The sequence below is a fragment of the Somniosus microcephalus genome, unplaced genomic scaffold (assembly GCF_052327205.1).
Source record: "Somniosus microcephalus isolate GS21.2 unplaced genomic scaffold, FLI_Smic_1.0 unresolved_chr5, whole genome shotgun sequence".
NCBI lineage: Eukaryota > Metazoa > Chordata > Chondrichthyes > Squaliformes > Somniosidae > Somniosus > Somniosus microcephalus.
In genome coordinates this window covers 15,205,647-15,217,983 of record NW_028225183.1, presented here as the reverse complement: position 1 = coordinate 15,217,983, position 12,337 = coordinate 15,205,647, and the positions used below count along the sequence as shown (strand labels likewise).

The window sequence follows — 12,337 nt, the reverse complement described above, 5'->3', positions numbered from 1 at the left end:
GAATTTTATTACCACAATTGGCACAATTCTGAAATATTTCCCTATGGAAATGATTATCTTTCTTTCTTTCTACCGTTGTTTCTTTCTTCCCTCAGGCTCGTTCTCTCCGTTCTCACTGACTCTCCCGGTTCTCCCGTTTTATTTGTTGTCCTATTGTAGTGTTTCCCATCAGGTTCGCATGCTCCACTCAAAATTGCACTTCATTAGCACCTTTCAACATCTCAGGCCGTCCCAACGCGCTTTACTACGAATGAAGTATTTTAAACTGTATCAATATAACAACAATATATTCTCAGCCTGACACAGAGAGAGGAATGGATTCGACTTTAGGCGGTGTTACTTTTCCAGAGAGCAGCAACGCGTTGTGGCTGGTGTTGTGTGTACTGATTCTCTGATCGCCTTCAGGAGGGATGGGAAATCACATGGCAGATGAAGTTTAATGCATAAAAATGCACCGTGATATATTTTGGTAGGACGGATGAGGTGTGGCAGTGGCGCAGAAATTCGTGTCGGGGGCTTCCCGTGGGTGCACCTGCAATTAGCTAGCGCGCCGGCAGTTGAGGCCTGGGCCTGCATGGATTTCCAGTCTGTGGCCCGGTCCAGCTCCTGGCGCGCTGTGCTTGCGTGATCCAGTGGCGTAGTTAGTGCGATGCGTCGGCTGGGATCACGTGAGCACTGGGCAACCAATCGGAGGAGGGAAAAGTCCATTCATCAGTTTGACAGAAAGAATGTCAAACTCATGAAAACTCCGGGCGCCCAAAACAGTACTTAGCCTTAAAATAAATTTGAAAAAAAATCACACTATTTAAATCAACTATAAATAACAATAAATAACTATTTTAAACAATAATTTAAATTTTTGAAAAAAATAATTTTATAAAAAATCGGGGCTAAAAATACACTTACCTTACTGTAAACTATTTAAAAATAATAAACCTGTGGAAAAAATGCTCTAATTTTAATTAATTGACCATTTACCTTTTAAAATGAAGTCCTTAAGTCTGGTTTTTAAATGTGCAAAAAGTAGAGGCCTTCACGCACTGGCAAACCTGTAAAAAAAGAGGAAGTTCAACGCGCACGCGCAGACTCCTGTGCGCACGCATTCGACTCCTTGGTTCAGAGGATCGGAAATGCCAGTTTCCCCCTCATGCGTGGTGCATGCAAGAAACCGACAATTCCATCGGGTCCACGCGTGAGTACTCCGTCCGTACTCACGCCTTGGGACCCGAATTTCTGGGCCAATATGAACGAAATTGTACAATTTTAAAGGGTTGCATGAAAAGGGAGATCTGGAGGTGTATGTGCACAAATCTTTGAAGTTGGCAGGGCAGGATCAGGGGGCTGTTAAAAAGCATATGGCATGTGTGGCTTTAACAACAGAGGAATAGAGAAGAAAAGTTCAGCAGTAATGCTAAATCTTCATAAAGCACTGGTTAGCTTCAGCGGGAGTATTGTGTTTAATTATGGGCATACACTTTGGGAAGGATGGCAAGGCCTTGGAGAGGGCGCTTAGGAGATTTACTGGAATGGTACCAGGGTAAAGGCATTTCATTTATGTGTAGAGATTGGATAACCTGGGATTGTTCTCCTTAGAGCATAGACTGTTAAAGGGAGGCTCAATAGAGATATTCAAAAACATGAGGGGGTTTGACAGAGCAAGTAGGGAAACTATTTCCTCTGGCAATTGGAAAGTTAACCAGAGGTCATGAATGTAATTTATATTGGCGCACAGACGCTTGTTAAGTGCAGGAACGCAATACCTAAAAAGGTATTGGAGTCAGATTCGACAGCAACTACAAAATGCAATTGGAAATGTTTTTGAAGAGAACTCGTAAGGTTGTGGGAAAAACGCGATGAAATTGGACAGCTCTTTCAAAGAGCCAGCACAGGCACGACAGGCCGAATGGCCCCTATTGTGCTGTAACATTCCATGAATTGAACCCATCCATAATGTTAAAGGCCTACATGAGCGCTACTCTCAGTCTACTTTCTCCTAGAGGGAAGAGGCCAAATAGTTCCCAAAGACTTCCTTCTCATTTCTCCATTCACTGTTCTTGGAGTGACGGGGCCAGAATTCTTCTCTTCACCCACAGTTGCATCAGGTGCTCCTTCGTCAGCACAGACTTAGAAGACTAAGGGAGATTAGAAAGAAAATGCTGCCAGGTCTTCTGTACTAAATTACATCAAAAAGCCAATTGGGGATGTAGCTCAGTGGGCGAGCGCATGTTTCGCATGTATTGAAGTTCTGGGTTCAATCTTCAAATGTTGCTTTTTACTGCATCGTTTTTGGCAAAATGTTCTCTTAGGCTTTACAGGATCTGAGACCTCGGTTAAACATTTCTTCAAGTTCTTACAATCTATCGACCGCGCCACACTTGCTGCCACTCTCGCACCTACCAGCACACAGCTGCTTCCACGTTCGCCCTCCAAACTTCCCTGTTGAACAGCGCATCTCATCAGGTCGTGCGCTCCAATCCGATTAATAAAACAAGAATATATTCTCAACCTGTCCGATCCAGACAGTGAACGTTGCATTAAGACAAGGTTAAGAGAAGATTCATTGTCTATAAACAGGTGGTGAGCTGGTCTCCGTGTTGAGGATGATAGTCAGATGTGGTTTAAATTCCATTAGTCTGAGGAAATTGTGTATAGGAGGTCAAATATCCCGTATTATTCTCTCCACTTATAATTATGGTAAATTTCAGGCTCAATGCGTCCAGAATAGTTCAGTTCAGAGAGAGCATTTGACCGAAGATCAAATGATGACGTCTTTCCTCGGAAAGTTCTTACCACAATTGGCAAAATTCTCAAATATTGCCACGTGGAAATTATTACCTTTCTTTCTTTCTACCATTGTTTCCTTCTTCCCTCAGGTTCGTTCTGTTCACTCTCGCTGACTCACTGCCGCCGGTTCTCCCGCTTTCATTTGTTGTCCTCTTGCACTGTTTCCCCTCAGGCTCGCATGCACTGCTCAAGCTTGCATTCTTTTAGCGCCTTTCACAAACTGAACGCGGTGCAAAGCGCTGTACAGCCAATTAAGTATTATAAAATGTAATTCGTGTTGTATTGTAGGAAACACCGCAGAAATTTTGCGCACAGCAATCTCCCATATGCAGCAATGTGATAATGACCAGATAACTCTGTTCTTTTTTCGTACAGTTACATTATGGATACATCTTGAATTCAATTTGCAATTTTTGTGTTCAAACATCCATCTATTAATTGATGATGCCCTGTGAAAAAGTAGTTTCTTCTGATCTAGTGTTTTGCAATACTCAGAAGAAAGTTTGCCATCGACTACTTTAATTTCCTATGTTACACTTTTGCAATATAAAGCCACGTTTCAATCACTAGTCATTAGATTCAGACGCAATTAGTTTTCCTGTGCTAGCATGGCCGAGCGGGTTGAGCCACTGGATTAACACTGTAGTGTTATTCAAAGGTGTGGGCTCGAACCGCATGGTTGCTAATTATTGCAGCATTTAAAATTTTGTCGCTTCAGAAAAAGCGTTATACTGTGCAGGCTTGCCAGTTTTCCCATATCTATATGACTTCTTAAACTTTTGATGCAATAATTTCTGTTCACTCACACGTCTCTACGCGGGCTGTATCTCAGTTACTCAGATTCCATCACTTTTACAATTGTGCTGCCCTCCTTGCTGCCACCATCTCACCGCCGCTTCCCTGTTCGCCCTTCCAAACTAATGGGTTGAACAGCACCTCCAATCTGCTCCTGCACTCCATTCCGATTAATGTATCAGGAATATATTCTCAAGCTGACGCAGAGGGAGAAATAGACTGGATTTTAGGTGGTGTTACTTTTCCAGAGAGCAGTAATGGGTTGCACTCCGGTGTTGTGGGTGCTGACTCTCTGATCGACCTCAAGAAGATCAGAGGGCTGTTAAAAAGCATATGGAATGGTTGGCTTTCTCAATAGCGCAATAGAGAAGCAATATAAAGAAGTTATGCTGAACCTTCTTAAAACATTGGTTTCGTCTCAGCTGGAGTATTGTGTTCAATTATGGACATACACTTTGGCCAGAATTGCAAGGCCTTGGAGAGGGCGCAGAGGAGATTTACTAGGATGGTACCAGGTTTAAGGGATTTTAGTTATGTGGAGAGATTGGAGAAATCGGATTGTTCTCCTAGAGCAGAGACGTTTAAGGGAGGCTCAATCGAGATATTCAAACATGAGGGGGTTTGATAGTGCATGTAGGGAAACTCTGACAAGTGGAATGATAACCAGAGGTAATGGATGTAAAATATATTGGCGCACAGACGGTTGTTAAGAGCAGGAACGCATTACCTAAAAAGGCAGTGGAGTCAGATTCGAGAGCAACTTGAAAAGGCAATTGGACATTTATTTGAAGATAACTCGCAGGGCGGTGGGAAGAACGCTGGGGTTTGGGATGAAATTGGACAGCTCTTCCAAGAGGCACAGGCACGGCAGGCCGAATGGCCCCTGTTGTGATGTAATATTCTATGACTTTAACCCCTCAATAATGTTAAAGTCCTAGATGATGTCTCCTCTCTGTCTACTTTTCCCTTGAGGGAAGATGCCAATTAATCCCTCAAGTCTTCCTTCTCATTTCCTCTTTCGCTGTTCCTGGAGTGATCAGGCCAGAATTCTTCTCTTCACACACGGTTGCATCAGGTGAACATACTTCAGCACAGATTTGGAACACAAAGGGAGATTAGAAAGATAATACTGACGGTTCTTCTGTCCTACTTTAAAACAAAACATCAGCTGGGGATGTAGCTCAGTGATAGAACGCATGCCTGTATGAGGTCCTGGGTTCAACCACCCTTACCTCCAAATATTGTTTGTAACACCTTCGTTTTCGGCAAAATGTTATTTTATGAGTTCCAGCGTCTCAGGCCTCGGTTAAACATTGCTTCCATTACTTACAATCTATCGACTGTGCCACGCTTGCTGCCACTCTCACACCCACCTCTCTCAGCCGCTTCCCCGTTCGCCCTTCCAAACATCCCATCTGCCCCTGCGCTCCAATCTGATCAATATAACAAGAATATATTATCAACCTGACCTAGCCAGACAGTGAATGAAGGAATTTATCCTCATCTCAATCCTAAATGGCCGGACACTTATTCTGAAACGTTGAACCATGGTTCTGAATACCACAGCCAGGGTAGACAGCCTCTCAGTATCCGGCCATTCAAGGCCTGAAAGAATTTATGTGTTCTTCCTTCGTACAGTCTGCTGATTTCATTTCACCACAGAAAACAATGTTTAACTGGACGGACACGCAGCAGGAAATTGAGCTCAGATTTATTCTCCAACCACTTTCTCTGACCAGCACGCGGTCGTATAAAGGGGAAAAACAGCACACGAGAGAAAAGGTGATTTGATTGCCGTACGTAGTGTCGAATTGCCTCAATTTGGCCAAACGCAATATGAAGCAACAAGTTGAATCAGACGTTGCACTTCGTTTCAGTCTCAAAACGTTAAGCGATCACACATTAAAAACCGGACGCAAAAAGAAAAGCACAAGGCCCGTGTGAGTCACTAAACTGCATCCAAACACAGCAACCAAAGCAGCTCGTGTCAAAGATTTTGTGATTCGAAATTCATACCTCTAGCATTTGGCTGAAAACAAATGATTGCAGGGGTTGCTCGCTTCTCTGCCGCGGCGCCAGCGACAGGAACAATTCATCGACTCACAACGTACTGGAGCTGATTGTGACTGTGCAGCTCAATCCTCAGTCCCTGATTGGACACATTCAAATGGGGGCGTGCTCACGCCGCTGTATGTGATTGGTTGGTTGTTGTCACGTGATCAGGGTGCAGGGCGATGCAAGGAAGCTGAAATTGTCTGGCAATTGTTATTGCTTCAAGCTTTCCGTTATAATCCATGTAAGTGTAAAATTGAGGAACGTGTAGAAAATGGATGATTTTCCAGCTGTATTTTCATGGAAAGAACGCTGCACTTGGAATAGTGGTATAATGGAAGTAGAATATCCAGGCTGCCTGGCAGAAGGCTGATCGCTGAAGCGATTGTTCCCACTGGAAGCAGGAAGGCAGCAGCAGTATGCTCACGACTGTTTATTCCACGGAATCAAAGACTCCATTTTTATACCATAGATATGTTTGAAAAATTTAAAGCAGCTTATGTTCCTGCATGGGCTCGAACCACCAACTTTTCGATTAATAGCTAGAACGCACTGGCCCATTGCGCCACAGAGACAATGAAGGAATAGCAACTGCAATTATTCCACAGGAACCTGATGCGCTATCAATTACTCATAAAAGACCGAGAGTTAGAAGAGTAACTAAAGGCTTTTATTAACAACAGAATGGAGGTCCGCCTCGAGTGGTCGACAGGCCCAGAATGCAAAGGGCTGGGGAGCAGTCACCTTTATACTAGGACCTGTGGGAGGAGTCAGCCGAGGCATGTCCAGGCATGTACACAGTGGAATACAAACAGGACAAACAGGAATACAAACAGTGGTTTACCACATTCACCCCTTGTTTAAAATTGAGTCCGGCGGGGTGAAGTGTATTAAAAGTTAGTGTATTGGAGTCTCTCCGGAGGTCTTGTCTGCCGCTGTGATCGGCGTGGCGACGGCAGGGGTAGTGAAGCTTCCAGCGTCGAGTCCAGCGTAGGCTGTGGCACAGGCGTGTCGTCCTCGTAGATGTCGAGCGGGTCGCGGGGCCCAGGCCTGCCGTCTGCTGGGGCTGGATATCGGATCGTGGGGGGGGTGGTAGTGGGTAGTGGGTTACTGCGGTCCCCGAGGGTGCAAGGTCTCTTATGGAGACTGTGTCCTCCCGCCCGTCCGGGTATGCGATGTAAGCATACTGGGGGTTGGCGTGGAGGAGGTCGACCCTCTCGACCAGGGGGTCCGTTTTATGGGTCCTCACGTGTCTTTTCAGTAGGACCGGCCCTGGGGACGTCAGCCATGGTGGTAGCGATGTCCCCGATGTGGACTTCCTTGGGAAGACAAACATTTTCTCATGAGGGGTGGCGTTAGTGGCAGTGCAGAGCAGTGACCGAATAGAGTGGAGCGCATCGGGGAGCACATCCAGCCAGCGGGAGGTTGGAAGGCCCCTAGACTTTAAGGCTAGCAGGACGGCCTTCCAAACTGTCGCATTTTCTCTTTCCACCTGTCCGTTCCCCCGGGGGTTGTAACTGGTGGTCCTGCTTGTGGCAATACCCCTAGTTAGCAGGTACTGATGGAGTTCGTCGCTCATAAACGATGAGCCCCGGTCGCTATGGATAAAGCTGGGGAAGCCGAACAGGGTGAAGAGGTTGTTCAGACATTTAATGACCGTGGCACTGGTCATGTCCGGGCAGGGGAAGGCGAACGGGAAACGGGAGTACTCATCAATAATATTGAGGAAGTACACATTGCGGTCGGAGGAGGGGAGAGGCCCTTTAAAATCAACGCTCAGGCGCTCGAAGGGGCGAGTGGCTTTTATCAGGTGGGCCCTGTCTGGTCTATAAAAGTGCGGTTTGCACTCAGCGCAGACTTGGCAGTTCCTGGTCATGGTCCTGACCTCCTCAATAGAATAAGGCAGGTTGCGGGCCTTGATGAGGTGAAAGAACCTGGTGACCCCCGGGTGGCAGAGGTCATCGAAACATATAAAATTATGGCAGGCCTGGACAGGCTGAATTCAGAGAGAATGTTTCCAATGGCCGGGGAGCACAGAACCAGGGGCCACAGTCTAAAAATAGCGGGCAAATCATTTAAAACAGAGATGAGGAAGAATTTCTTCACTCAAAGAGTGGTGAGCCTGTGGAATTCCCTGCCACAGAGGGCTGTGAAGTCTAATTCAATAAATATTTTCAAGAGAGAATTGGATATATTTCTGAAGGCTAAGGGGATTAAGGGTTACGGAGAAAAGGCGGGGACGGCGTACTGAACTGGTAAGATCAGCTATGATCTCAGACGAAGATCAGCCATGATCTCATTGAATGGCGGAGCAGGCTCGAAGGGCCGAATGGCCTACTCCTGTTCCTATCTCTATGTTTCTATGTCATTGTGGAGGACCCGTAGTCTATCGATCTGCGCGCTGGCGCAGGTGCCACGCGATAGCGCATCCGGGGGTTCATTTAGCTTCCCGGGCCGGTACAATAACTCGTAGTTGTAGGTGGAAAGTTCGATTCTCCACCTCAAGATCTTGTCATTTTTGATTTTGCCCCTCTGCTTGTTGTTAAACATAAAAGCAACTGAACGCTGGTCAGTGAGCAGGGTAAATCGTTTTCCGGCCAGGTAGTGCCTCCAATGACGCACAGCCTCCACAATCGCCTGGGCGTCCTTCTCAACAGCGGAGTGTCTGGTCTCCGGGCCTTGGAGGGTTCGTGAAAAGAAGGCCACGGGTCTCCCCGCCTGATTGAGGGTAGCGGCCAGGGCAAAGTCGGACGCGTCGCTTTCCACCTGGAAGGGGATGGATTCGTCCACTGCGTGCATGGTGGCTTTGGCAATGTCCTCCTTGATACGGTGGAAGGCTACGCGGGCCTCTGCCGTCAAGGGAAAAGAGGTGGACTTGATCAGCGGACGGGCCTTGTCCGCATAGTAGGGGACCCACTGGGCGTAATAGGAGAAAAACCCTAGGCACCTCTTCAGGGCCTTGAGGCAGTGGGGCAGTGGAAGTTCCATAAGGGGACGCATCCGGTCGGGGTCGGGGCCGATGACTCCGTGTTCCACAACACAGCCAAGGATGGCGAGGCGGTTTGTGCGGAATATGCACTTCTCCTTGTTATATGTCAGGTTTAGGAGTTGGGCGGTGCGGAGGAATTTTTCGAGGTTTGCGTCATGGTCCTGCAAGTCACGGCCGCAGATGGTCACATTATCCAGATATGGGAAAGTGGCCTGCAACGCATTTTGATCTACCATCCGATCCATCTCCCTTTGGAAGACGGAGACCCCGTTGGTGACGCCAAAGGGAACCCTAAGGAAGTGATAGAGGCGGCCGTTTGCCTCAAAGGCAGTGTACTGGCGGTCCTCAGGGCGGATGGGGAGCTGGTGGTACGCTGATTTCAGGTCAATGGTCGAGAAGACGCGGTACTGCGCGATCTGGTTGACCATATCAGCTATACGGGGGAGTGGGTAGGCGTCCAGCAGGGTGTAGCGATTTATTGTCTGGCTGTAGTCGATGACCAGGCGCTGCTTCTCGCCGGTCTTAACGACCACAACCTGGGCTCGCCAGGGGCTGGTGCTGCCCTCAATAATCCCTTCTTTCAGGAGCCGCTCCACTTCGGTTTTAATGAAACCCTGTCCCCGGCACTGTATCGCCTGCTCTTTGTGGCGATGGGCTTACAGTCGGAGGTGAGGTTAGCAAACAGTGGTGGGGGGGTGACTCTGAGTGTGGAGAGGTTGCACCTGGTGCGCGGCGGGCAATTTGGAAGCTGCTGGCTGCGGACTGTGAGTGGGGGTAGGGGTCCACCGTACGCCATCGTAACACTTTTAAGGTGGCACTGAAAATCTAACCCCAGCAGGACGGCAGCGCAGAGGTCAGGCAGGACCAGAAGTTTAAAATGATCGTACACGGTCCCGTCTACTACGAGTGTCACCACGCAGTAGCCGCCGATGTCCGCCGACTGGGACTCGGAGGCCATAGAAATCCGCTGTTGTGCAGGCAGGACTGGGAGAGAGCAACGCTGCACCGTGGCGGGGTGGATGAAGCTCTCCGTGCTCCCAGAGTCAAAAAGGCAGATTGTATCGTGACCATTTACCTTAATGTCCATTGTGGAACTGGCCAGTTGGTGCGGTCTCGCTTGGTCCAGTGTAACGGATGCCAGCGTAGGGGTCGGTGTGTCGCTGCGGGTATCAGATGAGGCAGTGTCGGGGGCCTGCTGTGTCCCGGCTGTCATCCAAGATGGCGGCGTCCATGATCCCCATGTGGCTGGAGGCGTCCAAAATGGCTGCTGTACCGGTGATTCGCACATGGCCGGGGAGGTCCAAGATGGCGGCCCACATGGCCCACACGCGGCGCTGCTGGGGTTCGGGGTGGCTTTGGCCCTGCAGACGCTAGCGTAGTGTCCCTTCTTCCCGCAGCCCGAGCAGATCGCGTTTTTCGCCGGGCAGCGCGCTCTGGGGTGTTTTGCCTGGCGACAGAAGTAGCATTTCTGGCCTTGGGGCACTGCTGTCTGACCTTGGGACACTGCTGCGGTAGTTGGGCCGTTGTTGGGGTGTGGCTGGGGTGGCACGGCGCTATGAGGCGGTCCTACCGTGTCCCAGGCTGTCATTCCCCGCGGCGTCCACGGTGCAGAGGAGTAGGCATCCATGCCCTGGTAGGCTGCATCCAATGATAGTGTGAGTTCAGAGGCCTTGTTGAGGTCGAGGTTACTCTGCTCCAACAGTCGCTGTCGGGTGTAATTGGATCTGTGGCCCGCTACAAAAGCGTCCCGGATAAGTTCCTCTGTGTACACGGCGGCCTTTACATCCTTACAACCACAGGCCCGGCCAAGCACAGACAGTGCCTGAAGGTATTCCACGGTCGATTCCCCAGGTTGTTGTTTACGACTCCCCAGAAGGTGCCTGGCGTACACTTCGTTCACTGGGCGCGTGTACTGGTCCTTGAGGAGCTTGATAGCGTCCGCGTACGAGGTCGCGTCTTGGATGACAGAGTACACTCGGTGGTTCACTTTGGAGGTCAGGACATCCAGTTTGTCCTCGTCCGATTTGATTGCTTCGGAGGCGGTCAGGAATTTTTCGAAACACTTAAGCCAGTGAGTAAACTTGGTGGATGAGTCCGCCTCCCGATGATCTAAGTCCAGGCATGCTGGTGTGAGGATCTTCTCCATTATAAAAATGTTGTTAATAAAATTGATGCGCTATCAATTACTCATAAAAGACCGAGAGTTAGAAGAGTAACTAAAGGCTTTTATTAACAACAGAATGGATGTCTGCCTCGAGTGGTCGACAGGCCCAGGATGCAAAGGGCTGGGGAGCAGTCACCTTTATACTGGGACCTGTGGGAGGAGTTAGCCGAGGCGTGTCCAGGCATGTACACAGTGGAATACAAACAGGACAAACAGGAATACAAACAATGGTTTACCACAGAACCCAAGTGATTATGTACCAGAGCGTTCACAACAGAGGCAGCGATCTTGCAGCAAATGAGAAGCTGCGTGGGTCCAACCGACTGCCCGGGTAATTGTGGCCAAGTGGTTAAGGCGATGGACTTAAAATCCATTGGAGTTTCTCCGCACAGGTTCATAATCCTGTCGACTATGGAAATTAAAACGTCGTCCCAAATGACCCGTTTTTACTTCATTTTAACTGCTGCCTTTCGGTTCCTGTGCTGAGGCATATTCAAAGCTACAACAACGATTCAAGCAGAAAGTAAAACAAGCACTTCACCCATTATTACATCACGGCATCACGAGAGGCCTAGGCCACAGGAGAAAGACTACATTGTTTAATGCTCTTGAATCGTGAAAGCAATTTTAACCGTCGAAAATATTTATTTTGCAAGCCATTGAAGAAAGTACACGTCGTCCACGCAGTCATCTTCCAATTGGTTCTGCTTCCTACGGCGATGCTTATTTAATGAACTAAGCCAGACGATTCACAGTTCTCAACCCCGCTGGCCAAGGTCGGTACATTAAATCATAAGAAATAGGAGCAGGATTTGGCCGTGTGGCTCTCGAGCCTGCTCCGCCATTCAGTAAGATCATTGCTGATCCTCTACCTCAACTGAAACTTACCGACCTAGCCCCATATACCTTGATTCCCGTAATGTCAAAATCCATCTCGGTTAGGAATGTACTCAATGGCTGAACAGCCACAGCCCTCTGTGGTAGTAAATTCCAAAGCTGCACAATCTTTAGAATGAAGACATTTCTCCTCATCTCAATCCTAAATGGCCGGCCTCTTATTCTCAACTTTCTCCCCTAACTCTGGACTCCACAGCCAGGGTAAACAACCTCTCAGCATCCGCCCAGTCAAGCCCTCAAAGATTTTATATGTACTTCCTTCATACAGTCTGCTGATTTCATTTCACCACAGAAAATAATGGGACTCAAGGCGGATAAATCACCTGGACCTGATGGCTTACATCCTAGGGTCTTGAGGGAAGTGGCGGTAGGGATTGTGGATGCATTGGTAATAATTTTCCAAAACTCCCTGGACTCAGCAAAGGTCCCGGCAGACTGGAAAACTGCTAATGTAACACCCTCATTTAAAAAGGGCAGTAGACAGAAGGCTGGAAACTGTAGACCGGTTAGCCTAACATCCGTGGTAGGTAAAATTTTGGAGTCCATTATTAAGGAGACAGTAACAGGACATTTGGATAATCAAAATTAATTGGGCAAATTCAGCATGGTTTTATGAAGGGGAAGTCATGTTTGACAAATTTGCTGGAGTTCTTTGA

General features: G+C 48.2%; 1 non-coding gene across 1 annotated transcript; it reads left to right on the top strand.

Annotated features, from left to right (window-relative positions):
• The first annotated feature begins 11,115 nt into the window (after positions 1–11,115).
• trnal-uaa (transfer RNA leucine (anticodon UAA)) lies at positions 11,116–11,198 on the top strand. The gene has a single exon. It is a non-coding gene; the product is annotated as a tRNA-Leu (tRNA).
• The last annotated feature ends 1,139 nt before the right edge of the window (positions 11,199–12,337 follow it).